The sequence below is a fragment of the Phodopus roborovskii genome, unplaced genomic scaffold, assembly GCF_943737965.1.
Source record: "Phodopus roborovskii unplaced genomic scaffold, PHOROB, whole genome shotgun sequence".
Lineage (NCBI taxonomy): Eukaryota > Metazoa > Chordata > Mammalia > Rodentia > Cricetidae > Phodopus > Phodopus roborovskii.
The window spans coordinates 181,079-197,780 of NW_026125511.1; positions in this window are offsets into that span (position 1 = coordinate 181,079).

A 16,702-nucleotide genomic window follows, 5' to 3' on the forward strand; every position below is an offset into this window, starting at 1 on the left:
AAAAATGAACTTAAAGTTTTCCTATGCCATAGGTATTTGGTGCCAAGGGCCCCATGTGTGAGAATATCAGGAATCCCTCCTGAAGAAAAGATGAACCATTCGTGATTAGCATGGAAGGTGTTTTCCCGTTAATTCAGCTCCAGAAACATTTTGTTAGTGACACATGCCCCTATACCCCAAACAGTGAAGTGTTCTGTTTTCATAAGTAAAACAAAATTCTACATTTCCTAAAATTGATAAAATGGTATTTTAAATTATGTAGTCAATAGAAGTACACAGTTATAAAAAATGCATGCACTTGGCAGCTCTCTGTGCCTGGTTATTTGGGTGTCTCTACTTTCTTTAGGATTATTCCCATCCTTAATAATATAATCTCCCTTTTGCCCTTTGGGCACCTTCTCTCACTTGTTTGCAGGGGCATTGTTCAGCTTTAGACTCTGACTTTGAGGATCTGGTAAAGAAAACCCTCTGTGGCTTGTCCTTCACCTTGGCTTTATCTCCTTTAGCATACCCTCCAGCCTTTCTTTTTGGCATGGTGGTACCAGGGCAAGGGAGTAGTAGGCCCTGAATATAGAGATACATCAGTGTACAACTTTGGTAGGTTGAGAGGTCTTTTTGGCATTTTCTTCATGTGACTCGATTCTTGGGACTATCATGGTCAGATATTCATTAAAGATCACACAGGTAATGTGCTAGACAGTTTTATGATAATTTGACATGAGCTAAAGTCATCTGAGAGGAGGAAACCTCAATTAAGCAAATGTCTCCATAAGATCCAGCTGCAGGCAAGCCTCTAGGGTATTTTCTTAATTAGTGATTGATGGGTGAGGGCCCATCCCATGTGGGTGGTGCCATCCCTAGGCAGTCCTGGGTTCTATAAGAAATCAGGCTGAGCAAGCCACGAGGAGCATGCCAGTAAGCAGTATCCCTCCATGGTCTCTGTATCAGCTCCTGACTCCAGAACCATCATACAAGTAATGATGCTTTTCTAAGCATGAATTGATGACTCCAATTATAGTAAAAAGGATGGTAATGTAAAACTAGGATAACAATTACACTCTATAGGGAGATTGACTATGAGCTCTCTGGTATGACAAAGCTGTTGGTTTAGACTCAATTATCTTATAACTTGTGGGAATCTTCTTTGTATTTATGCCATAAAATATTTAGGAAAAGTAAGGTATGAGAAGAATTGAGGCATTGTGACACATGATTGTAATCCCAGTACTTGAGAAGAACATTGGCAATTTAAAGCTAGCTTGCAATCCATAGCAATACCCTGTCTCAAAAAAAAAAATCAGGATATATTGAAGAGAGTATATCTTATCTCATCTGGGTTGAGAGAGTGTTTAAGAACATAAGCTACAGTAAGACAGATGTTTATAAACACTGAGGTCTATTTTATGGGTTTCTAAAATTTCCCATGAGCATTTGATGGAATTTATAATAAACTAACCATACAAAAGACAGCACAAAGACTTTGGATTGTCTGCTTACTGTTTTATATCATATAACTGCCTTTTCAGACACTTGGTAAAATCATGAATATGACAATGTTTGCACAGCCATTCCTGCTGTGTCAGGTCAGTTAGCAGATACATGGTCACTTGACCCAAGTCAGGCCATTGAGAGACTAGACTTGATATTTAGAACTGGGAAGAAAAGCTAGGGCCATTTTTCCCCAGAGGCTCGAAAAGTACAGCATAAAATCCAGAAGCAGTTGTTAGTGTAGAGAAAGAAAGTTCTCCTTTACCTATTGCTGGGTTCATGGTTGAGCACCCTATGACACAAGATGGACTGACTAGAGGAAAGTATACACATATATTTAATATAAGTTTTATGTGATACAGGAACATCCATAAGTACATGAAACCAAAGATATGGATAAACATGTGTATTTTCATGCTAGGTTTGAGGAACAAGTGGGTTATCCTGAAGAAGATTATTGGATGAAAAAACTATCATCCAATAATAATAATCTTGAGGGAGAGTCTTAACAAGGCCTGTTTTCCAAGGTTCATGTCCTTGTGTTTATTGGTTGATGGTGGGGACAAGGTCTTTCTACATAACCCAGGCTGGCCTGGATCTCACCATGCAGCCCAGGGTAGACTCTATTCTCTTGCTTCTGCCTCCTGAGTATGGGATTATATGCTCCCTGTCTCTATACTTGTCTTTTAAGGGATAAAAGCTCCTTATAGGTACGTGGGGGACACCTCTTATTCTTTTTTTTTTGTTTATATTTTTGAGACAGGGTTTCTCTGTGTAACAGTCTTGGCTATTCTGGAACTCATGCTATAGACCAGGCTGTCCTTGAACTCACGGAGATCCACCTGCCTCTGTGTCCTGAATACAGGGATTAAAGATGTTCACCACTACACTTGGCTGAGGGTACCTCTTTAAATGAGGATTTATGACTTACTTCAGAGGAAGGTAACTGAATACTTCTTAGATTTTTGTGACCTGTTTAAGAAGAGAGAGGCATAATAAGGTCAGAAAGTGTCCTTCCTGCTTCTGTGGTTTGCTTGAATGCCAAGGTGCCTTATTTTGGAGCAGTTGTGTCTTCAACCCTATCATTATTTGTATTTTCTGTCACATGTGGGAAGCCAGTTGCAGTAGAAAGAAAAAAGCCAGGGAGGAAAGGGTGCCAACTTACTATTCCATCTTCTATTCTAGTATCTTGTTCCTTTTTTGAGATAAGGTATATTTATGTCACCCAGTCTGGTCTTGAACTTATGAGATCAAGTGATCCTCATGCTTCAGCATTCTGAGTAGGTGGGAATGTAGCCACAGATGAAAGCTTGCTGGTGTAGTAGTTTTTATTGACTAAACCAGTCATGCATATGAGAGCTTTGTTGTTATTGTTGTTGAAATCTATCTTGTTATCCTGATCAAGTTAAAACCCAGTATTTCTGGAAAGAAATAGAAAGAATGCTATAGCAGGTTATATGTGAGACTGTCCTTGCAATGTAAGTTAGTTTACCATGGGCTAAGAATTTCTTGTATTAGTGTAGTGGTTCATTATTGGGATAGGATGTCGTTCAGTGATAGAACTGTATGTCTGTTTTGTGAGAAGCCCTGGGTTCAGTCTCCAGCACTAAAAGAAAAAGTTCTCATCAAGTGGGTTTAGCTGATTCAGTATATATTGTCTTCTAACTGAAGCAAGTTCAGTTTCCTATTTATGAAAGGTCTGTTATCTGGTTGGATTCTTGTATATATAATATTAAACAAACTGTTTTACTACCAGTGTTCTGCAATTCAGGCTTCCCTGTAATATTTGTCAAGATATTTAAAGTGCTTTTAACGTTAGTGTATTGATTTTCCTTTTGAATATGCCATGAGAGAGAAAAGAAACAACAAATTAGTTTATTTCCTCCTGCTCTGGGAAGCAATCAAGTCTCAGAAAACCATAAAATAAAATTTATAGGTGTCCTGCTTGTGAAGCAGAATGAAACTTTTATTTATTTATAGAGGGGTATAGACTTTTCTAGTGAATCGGAAAGTCTTCTCTCCAAGGCACTCCCTTCCCGGTATACCTAGAAACTATTCTGTTTATCAGGAGATCATGCTGATGAGAATAAAATTACACAGAACAGAAATTGACTTTTGTTAAGCAATACAGTATTGAGCTATGAAAGAGCCCGATCCACTACTGTTTTGGAAGACATGATTGTGAGTGGGAAAGTTCTAGATATTCTCATTAAATTGACATTTGTTTCCTGGCTACCTTTTCTGCTTCCTGTGTTTTATTAACCTTTTCTTTAAATAAAACTGCCACTGTGGCAAGAGTTAGCAGACAATAGGAATAGTGGTAGAAAGCAGTGTGGTCTGAGAAACAAAATAAAATATATAGCCAGAGAAGCATCATGGACAAGATTTATATAGTTTCTTATTCATCAGTCATCTCTTGATGCATAACAAATTACCTCAAAATTAGCACTTTGTAGCAACAACAACAACAACAAACAAAATGTCTGTTATCTTTGTCTGTGGATCAGCAATTTTCAGTCTGTTAGGGAAGATCTGCCTCTTGATCTGAGCTTGGTATCAAGAAATCAGCTAGAGCAGCTATCATCTGAAGACTTCACTTGGGCTAAAGGACCGTCTCCTAGGATAGTTTCTTCATAAGAACACTGCTATGTACACTATACATATCCGAGGCCAGTTTCTACATAATGTTTGCAGTTAAACCTTGTAGTATGTTCAAAAGCCACTTTGACTGTGTTTCCTTCAATATTAAATTAATTTTGAGAGAGTTTTTTTTTATATGAGCCTATATAAATGTCAAACCTTGGCTAGAAATATCAGCCCATGAACATTTCTAAAGTCTTGATGTGTGTCTTTGGGCATTCACACATTTATAAAGGAGGATGAAATACAACAATATACATATGATTTGGAGGACAGTAAGAAAGAAAGTGTAAAGGTTTCAAAAATGTGATCTGACCAAATAGAAAGACACTCTAAATCTTGGGAAGGAAGGCAATTTAAAAACTGTGAGTCTTTCTAATTAATATATTAGTATATATTGATTCAATTAATTCTATTTGTAATGCCAGTAGTTGATATATCTTTTTTAAAGAAACCGAATGTAAGTTATACTTTTCCTTGGGAGGTAAACTGTCCAAGAAAAAATCAAATTAAAAAAGGAAATAGAACAGCCAATGTCTGTGCTATTAACTTATTTTTTGAAGGCAAGGTCTCCCTTTATAACCCAGACTGCCCCTGATTCATGACAATTTTTCTACCCTAGTTCTCCAAGTGATTGGGATTATAGGCCTGTTCTGCCACACTCATATCAGAAGGACAATGTGTTTTTCTGGGTAGCCCTGGCTGTCCTGGAATGCCTTTTGTAGGCAGATCAGGTTGGCCTTGAACTCACATAAATGTACCTGCCTCTGCCTCCTGAGTGTAGGTATTATAGGTGTGTAATACCACACCTGCCTGGACAATGTATTTTATCGTATTAACGAACAAATTATAAAGCCCAATAATGGGGTGATTAAACAAAAATAGGCTAATAGGTCAACAGAACAGAATAGAGAGTTTGGATAAAGACTAAAATATATTTAAGAATTTAATACATGACAAGGGATTCTGGGAGGGGCATGGATCTTTGAGAATAGTATTAGAAAATAAAACAGATGTGTGAGAGAAAGACAGGTTATTAGATATATGGGTCTGACTTCAGTGGCCTGTGCATTTGAAATTAGATAAAAATCACCTTCATAACAAAGGAAACAATCAACTGAGTAAAGATACATATGGCAGAGGGTTAATGTTCAGAATCTATAAAGAACTATAGAATTTAGCAATAAAGCATGCAAGCAAGCCAATTAAAATTGTCAAATGACCTGAATAGACATTCTTCAAAAGCAGAAATACAACTGCCCAATAAAAATTTGAAAAAGTGCTCAATTAATATTAGCAAATCCAAACTGTAAGGAGGTATTATCTCATTTGAGTTAGAGTAGCTATTACCCCAAGTAACAAAAACAAAAGCTAGTGAGCATGTGGGTAAATTGTATATTGGTAGGAATACAAACTAGTACAGTATCTATGCTTACAAAAACTAAAAATAAAACTAACACATTATCTAGCTATACGACTCCTGTGTGTGTCTCTGTGTGTGTGTTCATATTTGCGAGTGTGTGTGTATGTGTGTAGGAAACAAAATTAGCTTTAAAAAGAGATCCCGGAGGATCCATGTTTATTTCAGTGCTATTCACAATAGCTAAGATCAGTTTAGGTGCTTGTCAGAGGAAGAATGGATAAAGAAAATAAATGTGTTTTACAGTCATAGTGGAACATTATTCAGCCATAAATTAGAATGAAATCATGACATTTATGGGAAAATAGGTGGAAATGGATATCATGTTAAGAAAAATAGATCAGACACAGGAAGTCTAATATCACTTGGTTTTCACATGTGGAAACAAGAAAAACAGTTGATTTGGAAGTATACTAGGCACTGGAAAGGGTACAGGTGGCTGGATATGATCAGTCTACTCAGTAGGCTTTATGTGGAAATATTGAACAGAATTACATTAATATTTACATTTAACATGTGGCAATACTATTTTCTTTCACAGGTGGATCTTAGCTTCAAATCTTAATGTTAAGTGCTTAACTTTCAGTACCTATAGAAGCCAGGGAACCAGATAGGGATTAGTAGGGGAATGTTTCAAGGGAAGGGAACTAGTAGAACATATTTGTTAGGAAAATAGAGAAGGAGAATGCAGAGATAATATGAAGGCAGAGAAAAAGAAAATGGGATGGAAAACTTCAAATGGGATGGTGAAGTGAGGGAATGGGGGCAGGGATATAAACCAAAGTGAAAGACCTATGGAAATACCATATGAAAAAATATAATGTGCTAAAAATAGTTGGCAGATATATCACATAGCTGGAAAATGCTGTTTCTATAAGCCATTGTTTATAAAAGAGAAATCCTACTGCCAAGAGTAGGATACCATGTTATAAGTGGTTGATAAGGGATCCTCAGAGGCCCCCAATATAATATAGACTAGTGTTATTGCTTTTAGTTGCCCAAAGGAAATAAATGGTAAAACCACGTTGCTGAAGACAGCACAAATCTTGATTGCAAGATAGAGTAAGCAAGGTGGAACTCAGTTGGAAGCGTTCTCCTTAAGTGGGTAGCTTTCATGATGCTAAGAGTGCTGTGCAGATTGCCCGGGGAGACAAAGCACCAGTGCACCAGTATTGTTACCCAGCTGAATCCTGTGAACTATAATTTGAAAATTCCAGGCAAGATGTGCAGTAATGGCACAACTGTTACTAGGATTGCTAACTGCACTCTGACTGAATTTGAGGACTCCATATATAAGCTTGGAATTGTAAACGCGTCAAAAACCCATGGCTGGGAAGAACATAAGGCCATAGGAGGAACTCAATATTGTTGTTTAGCTAACCGACTAAGCAACAAACTGTAGTTTAATAAGAATGTTTATATCCAGTAAGGATGCAACTTTCATACTTAATCAGAGAAGTTTCCCTTTGCAGTGAATGGCAGTGAATGTAGAAATTCATGGCTACTCAAGATGGTTAGAGTAACATTTACATAATATCCTCTAAGGCTCAGAGGACATTGTGGAAAAGGGAATGGAAAGAATGTAAGAGCCAGAAGATAGGGAGAGGGCTGGGAAATGCTATATTCAGGACATGACACAGCCATTGCAAACATGATCTTATAGCAACTGCAGTTGCTTGCATTATCCCTGCACAACACTTGACCTGTCAACAGCCAATCATGTATCGGGAGGGGCTAATGGCACACTTGCTCTCCCTGGTGAACCATTAGCAGTCAGTTTGAGGGAGGGACAGTCAGTTGTATACTAAACTGTGAGTTTATCAAAAGACTCCATCCCATGGCCACACAGACAGTCCTGGTTAAAACCCATGGGTCACAAAGCAAAGCAAAGCAAAGCAAAGCACAACACAACAAAACAAAACCAGCATGAATGTGGAGAAGGGGTCTGTGGGGAAGACAGGGCAAAGACAAATGTGGAAGGTAAATGAAAGTGTGTAGTGTGTGGGGGGGAGTAAAACAGAATACACGAGATACGTGAAATTGTTAAAGAATAAATTTAATCAATTAAATGCAAAATGTTTTTAAAATCTCCTAAGTTCCCACCTCAAAGAAAATAAAAATGTTATCGTCATGTCTTGTTTATTGTAGATAAAAATAACTTTAAGATGGATTAAATGCTTAAATATAATAAACACAACAAAACATCATGTTAGAAGCCTAAATAGATTAGACATTCTTGACCAAAACTGGGCTGAGATAACTTTATTTATAAAAACATGAAAGTCTATAAAGTTAATGGGCAAACAGTATATTTGGAATATATTGGCAACAGTAGATAAATAAGATATCTGGAAATACCTTTATAACTCAGTCTAAAAATGGGCAAAGAATTTAAAGAGTCAATCATTTTAAAACTCACTCTTGAAAAAAGTTTATTAACCTAAAATTTGAAGGGACAGATGCTTTTATTGGACAGATGGAAACCATTTTAAAATCTAGATCAGCGTATAAATTGTGTGTTTCAACAATACTCTTTGTAGAATAGGTGTTTAGAAAATAAATATGAAAAACCATGCATTCACATGTCCTAAGCTTTCTGTGTTTTATTTTATACATGTAATTTTTCTGCAAACAGAAAAATGGGCCAAATAGGAAATCCAGATGCAAAGGGAAATAGAAAATAAAATAAGATATTGTCCACAAAATAGGTCTAATTTTTTTAAGTTTTAATTTTTATTTATTTATTTTTAATTAATTTATTTATTTTTATTTATTTATTTTATATAACCAAGTCCATTTAAATGAAAACAAACATTTATGGATAATATTTGGGAATTTGGGCATCGTTCTTTCCAAACTACTTCCTTGTGGTAAGGGGCGCTGTCATGGGGGATTCTAAGAAGATGCAGAAATCCTGGCTGTAGTCTGTAAGGCTGCTTTGTCCAGCTGTTTTGAATGTAGGATCACCTGGTACTCTGTTTCAGGCAGTCTGGCTTGATCAAACCACATTAGTCTGGAAGGAATCCACAGCTTTTCATTTTCTATGGAAACAAAAATAGAAATCCTTTTCCCCAGTAACTTGTCCTTGAACTTAAATTTTGGAGTCAAAGCATTTTTTTTATTTAATTTATTATTTTACATGCTGATCCCAGTTCCTTTTGCCTCCCTCCCTCCCTAAAATTTAAAAGGCTCTATTACAGTTGTTGCTGATCAGATACAGAGAAAGGGGCATTCTCATTCATTGCTGGAGGAAATTTGATCTACTATAGCCTTTTGCAAGACAATTTGGCAACATCTATTAAAACTAAAAATACCCATGCCACTGACCCACATACACACACATGCGCACATGCACACACACATGCACACATGCACTGAGAGAGACAGAGACAGATAGACAGAGACAAAAAGAGAGAGCTTGTATTGATAGAACATGGTTACCAAAGGTAGGGTGGGTGAATAAATTACAACACATACCCCAAATTGGAATAATGTTTAGTCAGCTAAAAAAAATGAATGATAGGTATACTAGTGTGCTTGAAACTTCCAGATGGTGTTTTAGAATAAGAACTTCAAGATGTAGAAAGTATGTATAACATAATCTTACCTTTCCTAAACAATGACCAATATATGCATATACATATATTAGCTTGGAGAAAATATGGATAGATAGAAACTAAATTGCTATTATGGTTTATTTGGCAAGGGAATAGATATAGGAGAGTGGATGGAAAGAAAGGGGAAGAGAGGCCAAACTGAGCAGGAAAAGAAGAAAGAAGACTGCACCAAAAATCTGAATGTAAAAGGACATAATCACATTTATAAAATTGTTCTATTGGGTAGAAATGTATAAAATAAAATAATAGATGGGAATATCAGACTTTTAAAAAGAACTCTAAGTCTTTTTCATTTATTTATTATTTTTCCTTATTTTACATATCCATCCCAGTTCCCTCTCCCTCCCTTCCATGCCCCCTGACTCCCCTCCCATCCCTTCCCCCACCCACTCCACAGGAGGGGTCAACAAAATCTGTCAAGTCATTTGGAGTAGGGACCAGGCCCTCCCTCCTGCCTCTAGGTTAAGGGAGTATCCCTCCATGGGGAATGTGCTCCAAAAGTCCTTTTGTGCACCAGGGATACATCCTGGTTCCACTTTCATAGGTCCCTTAGATTGCCCAGGCCTCAAGCTCAGGGCATAATTTGAAAATATTTTTTTAAAGGTGAATTCCTACTATGAAATTCTTTTCATTTTTCTTGCCTTTTTCTCTTTTACTATAAGTCAAAGACTAGAAAAAGTGGTAATGCAGAAGTTCTGATGGAGTTATGGTGATCATAAATCTTCCCTAAGGAAAAAGAATTACATTTTCCAATGTGCTCTGCAATTTTCCATAGAGATGTCCTTTAGCAGAGAACAACAAATTCATATTTCCACTGTACTTTTTAACATACCCATCTTTGTGCTAAAGTAAATATTTAAATTAATTAGTCAAATTATTTAAGGACTATTTATTTATGCTCTGACAGTTATGGTCTTGCCTGGACAGACAATGCATTCAAACTGTGTAGCTGGGAGGGTTTGACAGACAGGCTACCTACAAAAGCATCAGCAGGGAGGAAGGAAACTGGCAAGCATCTTGCACTGTCCTGGGAACAAAAGGAGAGAGTACTACAGGGACACAGCAGTTTAGAGTGCTGTATGGCAGTAACTGTGGCCTTCACCAGAGGCATGCAGCTAACTTGAAGTAATCCTGTGGAGAAAGAGCCAAAGGGGTCATTATGTAACCCAGCCTCCTGTTACTACTGCTCTCTATCTGCTGATGCATCTTCTTCTTAGAACCTAACCAGAATCCAGGGATCAAGGGAATCCATTCATACCATCCATACAGGTCAACAAGAGCCCAGAACTGGGGATAGAGGTGAAAAGTGGATTTGAAATCCGTTGCTCTTCTATAACCAATTTCTTCAGAAAATATGAAAGATGATGAGAATAGAGTATACAATTTACTCTATGGCTTAAATTCACCCCAGAACTTGGCCTTATACTTGGGGAAAATCACCTTTCAAAAAAGCTTAGTGTGAAGCCACATGGTACCCACTATCATGTGACCTAATGAAATCATATAAATGCTACCCAACACATGGAAGAGAATGTCTCAAATTTGGGACATATATCAAATTAACTCTGGTAGGAGTTGAAAAGGGAAATAAGTAATGGAAATATTTTGTTTTCCCAATGGGTGAAAGCAGCTAAGGGAAGAGAGGATGATGTTCACAATATAAATCCACTATTAAAATTTTGTCTAAAGTTTCCATGTTCAAATATATTGACCGTGCATGTAGGTCAAGATCACTTGTGCAGGAGTTACAATTATCAGGGTCCTGATTCCCTGTTACATGTTCTGTGTCTGGTACGTTATTTCTTTTCTCACAACTTGTTTCATCTTGTGCATAACCAAAGGGTAAATCTAAAGTTTTCCAAACTTTACATTAGTACTACATTGTTTGATGCTATTATTTTTCCCAACCAAGAAAACCATTTTGATACAATGTTGCCAAGGCTGGTTTTGAATTTGTAAGGTTCAAACAATCCTCCCCTTAAACTACCTGATCTTAGAATTTAGCCAGACCAGGTGGTATATACCTATTTCACCAGTAGGGAAACTGAGGCAGGAGAATCTTGAGTTAAAGTCCAGCATGGGCTACATAGCAAGACTATTTCAAAGTAACAAATTCAGAAGGCTACTAAGAGATGATAAAACCCTATGTTCAGTGACTACCAAGTTGAAAATATATCTATAATAGTTAGGGAACAATATCAGTGGATAATAACAATGCAAGATTTTAGGAAAAAACAGCAAAAAAAAGATTCTTAATATGTTGTTAGTATCTCATGTTGTAGCTGAAAATCATTTAAAGATCCATCTACATACTTTTATTGTAGTGTCAAATGGAAGCCCGGCAGAGCAAAATTTAGTAAGCATTCATTTTCTTCCCCTTACTCTTTCTCACTTTCATGATTGGGGGAAAAATACAAATATTTTGGTGAAAGTTCTTGCTACCTAGAATGTTATCTTAATTGAAGAGAATCGATTTGGACCTATTTGGTTAACTCATATCAACAATTAAAAGATAGAACAGGGACTTTAAATAAATAAAGGAGAGATGAAAGTATCTTAAAATCAGTGAAGACATGAGTATCATTATTTAGATATGTGAAATCCCTGGGATACAAAAGCATCTCTAAAAATTACAGAAAGCCAGTATTCTGTGACTGTCAATACTGTATGAAGGAAAATGTACTGTGGTATAATATGACACAGGGCATTACTCAGGTTTTTGTTCTTTCTTTACATCTGCTACCTATGAGGCTCTCCACATAGTCTTCAACAATTCAGGTGAATTGTGTAAAAAGCATTTTCATATCCCACCCCAACACATAAACCTAAAAGACCCTAAAAGCTAGGCCCATTCCTTCAAGTTTGATTTCCTTTTTATTTGAATGCTGTTTGTGTGTGCATGTGTACATGTACACATGCATACATCCATGGAATCCCATACTGTTAAGCATTAGTTTTGGTCATGCTTTAGCTTGTATTTAAAAGCATAAATTAGCAAAGAATCCCCCAGGATTCTTTATCTTTATCACTGCTTAATACAATATATGTTACTGGTATAGAAGCCCCTTGACTTGAAATTGAGCAGCACAGAGTGAGTAGTAAGTATGAATGGTTACATCATCTTTCACCCTGAACATGCTTTATTACTCAATAATCCAGCCTTACATAAATGGTAGGCAGGCCATCCAAGGAATGATTAATCATGCTAGAAAAGTGATGTTTTCACCTTCTTCTCTGTGCTTTTTATTTCAATCCCCTTTTGTTATTTTTGCAAACAAATTTGGGTGTCAAAGGAAAACACATGTAAGTGAAATTATAAACAATTTTATCTTCTAGCAAATTGTATGCTAATGGAAACATGTTACTGTTGATAATTCAGCTAATGTGCTAACTCATCACTATCCATTATTGGAAAGCTCTGTGACATTTAACTGTATTAGTTCAGGCTTCTTTGCACCCTGCCCCATTCTTCAAGATAAAGAGACACATACGTTTAAGAAAAATTTGGGTAGCAGTAGCAGAGGTGGGGGAAGGAGGAAGAATAGCACAATGATACTAATTTCTACCCCATCACCAGTGAAGTTTAAATAGCAGTAGTAAACTTCATAATAAAGGTATATCTAAAGCTTGTCTACTGGGATGCTGGGTTGTTGTTAATTTAATTTTGTTTGTTTATATTTTACTGATATTTCTATATAAGAAATAAGAATGTAGGGTAATAATTAAGGCATTGCTAAGGAAATGAACATAATTATTGATTTGCAGTTTTATTTATGAAGAAGCCATTAGTAAGATGCATTTATGTTTAGGGTTTATTTTTGTCTTTATTGAGAAGTAACTGCATGAAATTAATACTGTCACAAATGGATGATTTACCTAATTTGTTTACAGAAACACTGAGTTCATTATAGAACTGGACCTAAAGGGTGGTATTTTTTCTTCTAAGTGTAGTGACTTAGTGCCAGTTTTAAAGAGGCCTCATCTTTTTGCAAGAACTGAGCCTCTGGGCGCCATGCTTCTATTTTTTTACCCTTGTAAAAGCAATATGTTTATATTAAAAAGTAATTTTAGCAATCCATTTATTATTTATAATCTTTAAAATATTGTATTTTCATGAGAGCTTATAGTGATTTTTCTCTTGTAACTTTATCCAGACTCTTACGATTCATGCAAAATAGATTGAATTCTCTGTAGTCTGAGATTTTTTTTAAGGCTCATAAGACTTTTGTAATAAGTAGAGTGCTTCTACTGTGACCACTTTGACTTATTTAGGACATTTATTAAAGGTCAGGGAGATGCTGCTTCTAGAAGTCATTGGAATGAATGCCAATTTGAAATTCAAAAGGCTAACACATCCTCTCTGCATCTTTTTCACCTCCTTTAATCCGTCCTCACTTTTGACTGTAAAAACAACACTGTAGCATATAAGTGTTTGGAAAAGAAATCAATTTCCTAATACTGCTAGTGTCATTTCTATCTATTAACTTCTTTTTGCCCAAACACATTTATATTTCTAAAAATATTGTAAATCGTGATAAAGAAAACTCTGTATTTATTTTTATTTAATTTTAATTGCCATATGAAACATGAAAATATTTGTATCTATAGGGTACAATATGATATTTTGATATAGGGACATATTGTATGATATTTAAATAAATGTAAACATGTTTATTGTCTCAAACATTTGTTATTTCTTTTCAGTGAAAACATTTAAAATCTTTAGAAATGTACAATATGCTATAACTATCTATAGTTATGCTAGTGTATATTTTATCTCAGTTCCGATTCTATCTAACTATAACTTCCTAGCCAATGGGGCAAATTTTTTTAATGTTTGATTTTACTTTTAAAATACAGATAGGAGGTTGGAAAGATGGATCAGTGGTTAAGAACCCTTACTGTTCTTGCAGATGATCTGGATTTGGTTTCCAGCACCCAATCCACATAGTAATTACAGCTGCCTGTAATTCCAGTTCTATCCTCTTCTCTGACCTCCGTGGACACCACACATATAAAGTGTGCATATACACATGCAGGGAAAATATTCATATGAATAAAATACAAATAAAAATTACCTGGATTTTTCATGTACAACATGGTTTTGACACATATGTATGTATTGATGAATGGATGAATTGAGCTACTTGCCTTATGTAGCAGCATACAGATTTATCATTTTTATGGTGATAATACACAAATCTATTTTTGGTGATAATACACAAATAAATTCTTTCAGCATTTTTCAAGAATGCAATACAGTGCTGACTATATTCACCATTGTCTAGAATACATCTTTTGAACTTACATGTCTTACCTAAGTGAAATTTGTAGTTTGTTTTCTATTGTCAACTCTATGCTGAGACGTAATATGAAATTTCTATAAGGAAAATGCAAATAGAGAACTGTGTCACTGTAGCTGGACAGAGAAGGGGGAAGGGAGAGGGTTGCATTTATTTTATGCACTTCAAAAGTGGTGTAACATTTACCTTGCATTTTCATTTTTTAAAGGAGTCTATTTATTTATTTATTTATTTATTTATTTATTTATTTGTTTGTTCCTCTCTCCCTCTTTCCCCTCCCCCCTCTCTCTCTCTCTCTCCCTCTGTCTCTCTGTGTATGTACCAGTGGAAGCAAGAAAACAACTTTAAGGAATCTGTTCTCTCCTTTCCTATGTGGGTCTCAGGAAACAAACTCAGGTCATTGGGTTAACTGGCAAGCAGCTTTATCCAATGAGCTTTATCACCAGCTCTTACATTGCATTTTCTTAACCAGAGATTTGAACCCAACCATCTTGGCTTGGAAAAGGGCATGGAATGAAATTAATCTAAGATTTGTGGATGGAAGTAGAACAGTGCTTTATTTCTGCCAGATTGCTAGTTAAATGCCATGGAAGACTTTCATATTTAATTTTAGCCATGTAAAGAATGTGCAATAGTTGGTAGGCAAGAGTTTTAGCCAGAAAAAAAAGGAGTGTATTTTTAGATGATGTTTGCTCCCTCTCTCAATTACCCTGTGATGTAGCTCAAGTATAGATATGGAGACATTCCTTAATTTGCTCCCAAGCGGAGACTGTGCCAGAAAAAAGGGAATGAATGATACTTGAAGGTAGTGACAGAAGAATGGTGGAAGTGACGTGACTTGTGGTTTTCAGTAGAATGGGGAAGGAGATGGAAGCAGATGCATGCTGCCTGACGAAGATGAAGTAGGGATATTAAGAGGCTGGAGCTCTGTGTAATAAGAACAGACACAATATAGTAAAAGTAGAGCAAGATAACCAAAAGAAGGGAGGTTGTATTCATCAGTTTTATTGAAAGTGAAAATTCAAAATGCAATTGAGTTGGCCTATTTTTAAAAAAGTTGATTTTTAGAAATAAATTTTGTTTTGAGAAAGTCTCTCCCTCTCTCTTTTTATTGACAAGGTTTCTTGCTTTCCAGGCTGGACTGAACTTTGTAAGTGGCTGAAGATGACCTTGAACTTGATTTTCTGAGCTTCTACTCTCCCCTTTCTATTATGGGTGTGCACCACTATATTATCCAGTTTATTCTGTGTAGAGGATCAAACCCAGGGCTTCATGCATGCTAGGTGAGCCCTCTGCCAATTAAGCTATATTAGTCCGGGTATTAATATCACTTTTTTTCAGTTTTCCTGTTGTCAAGTAGTAATTCTGACCAAAGCATGCAAATGAAAATACATTCATCAAATCATTCATGCTTTGCCCTGCCTTTGTACTAGACACTACTTTGGGCTGTTGTAAAGGCAGCAGTTATTAAAGCAGAAATATTTCTAATGGGGGAGTCAGGCACTTACTAAATTAAGTAAGAAGTTGTAATAAGATAGAAGTGAACCAAACATGGTAGCACAGGCCTTTAGTCCCAGTACTCAGGATGCAAAGGCTGAATTTCTATGAGGTTGAGGCCAGCCTGGTCTACATATAGAGTTCCAGGCCAGTGAAGGGTTACATAGAGAATATGTATAATAATAATAATAATCTAAAAAAGCACAGCAAGGCATAGGGTCATAAGAGCTATGCTTAGAGAAGTAAAGTGAAGAGACAATAGAATAGCAGGTTCCTTGAGAAGGAAATTGTCTGGCCTGACCAACCCCTAACATTTGGGAAGTACAGTGCAAGAGCACAGATAGACATCCATATTGTCTACATTTAAATGTTTGAATTTAGAACAATTATGTATCTTACTTTGACTAAAATACTTTAATTTTTGGAAAACTACATCTGGGTTTAGAAGTCTTGGCCTCATTAGGGTCATGTTTGCACCACAATCTAGATCATAGTCCTAATTGAAGACAAGTTTTCCTTTTTACATGCTGAAGTTGTCATTACACCAAAAGTGGTCTTATACAATGAGACTGAACACCTGATCTGAATGTCCAAGTTCTGCCCACATGAACCCAAACATTTTTTTTTTCTCTATGAATTCTTGGTGTTGGGATGTACACATTTGTGACAGTCTGCTCTTGGAAAGATGGACCAGACAAAGGTACCCAGATTGGCCCTGGAAGGAAGCTGTTGGTTAT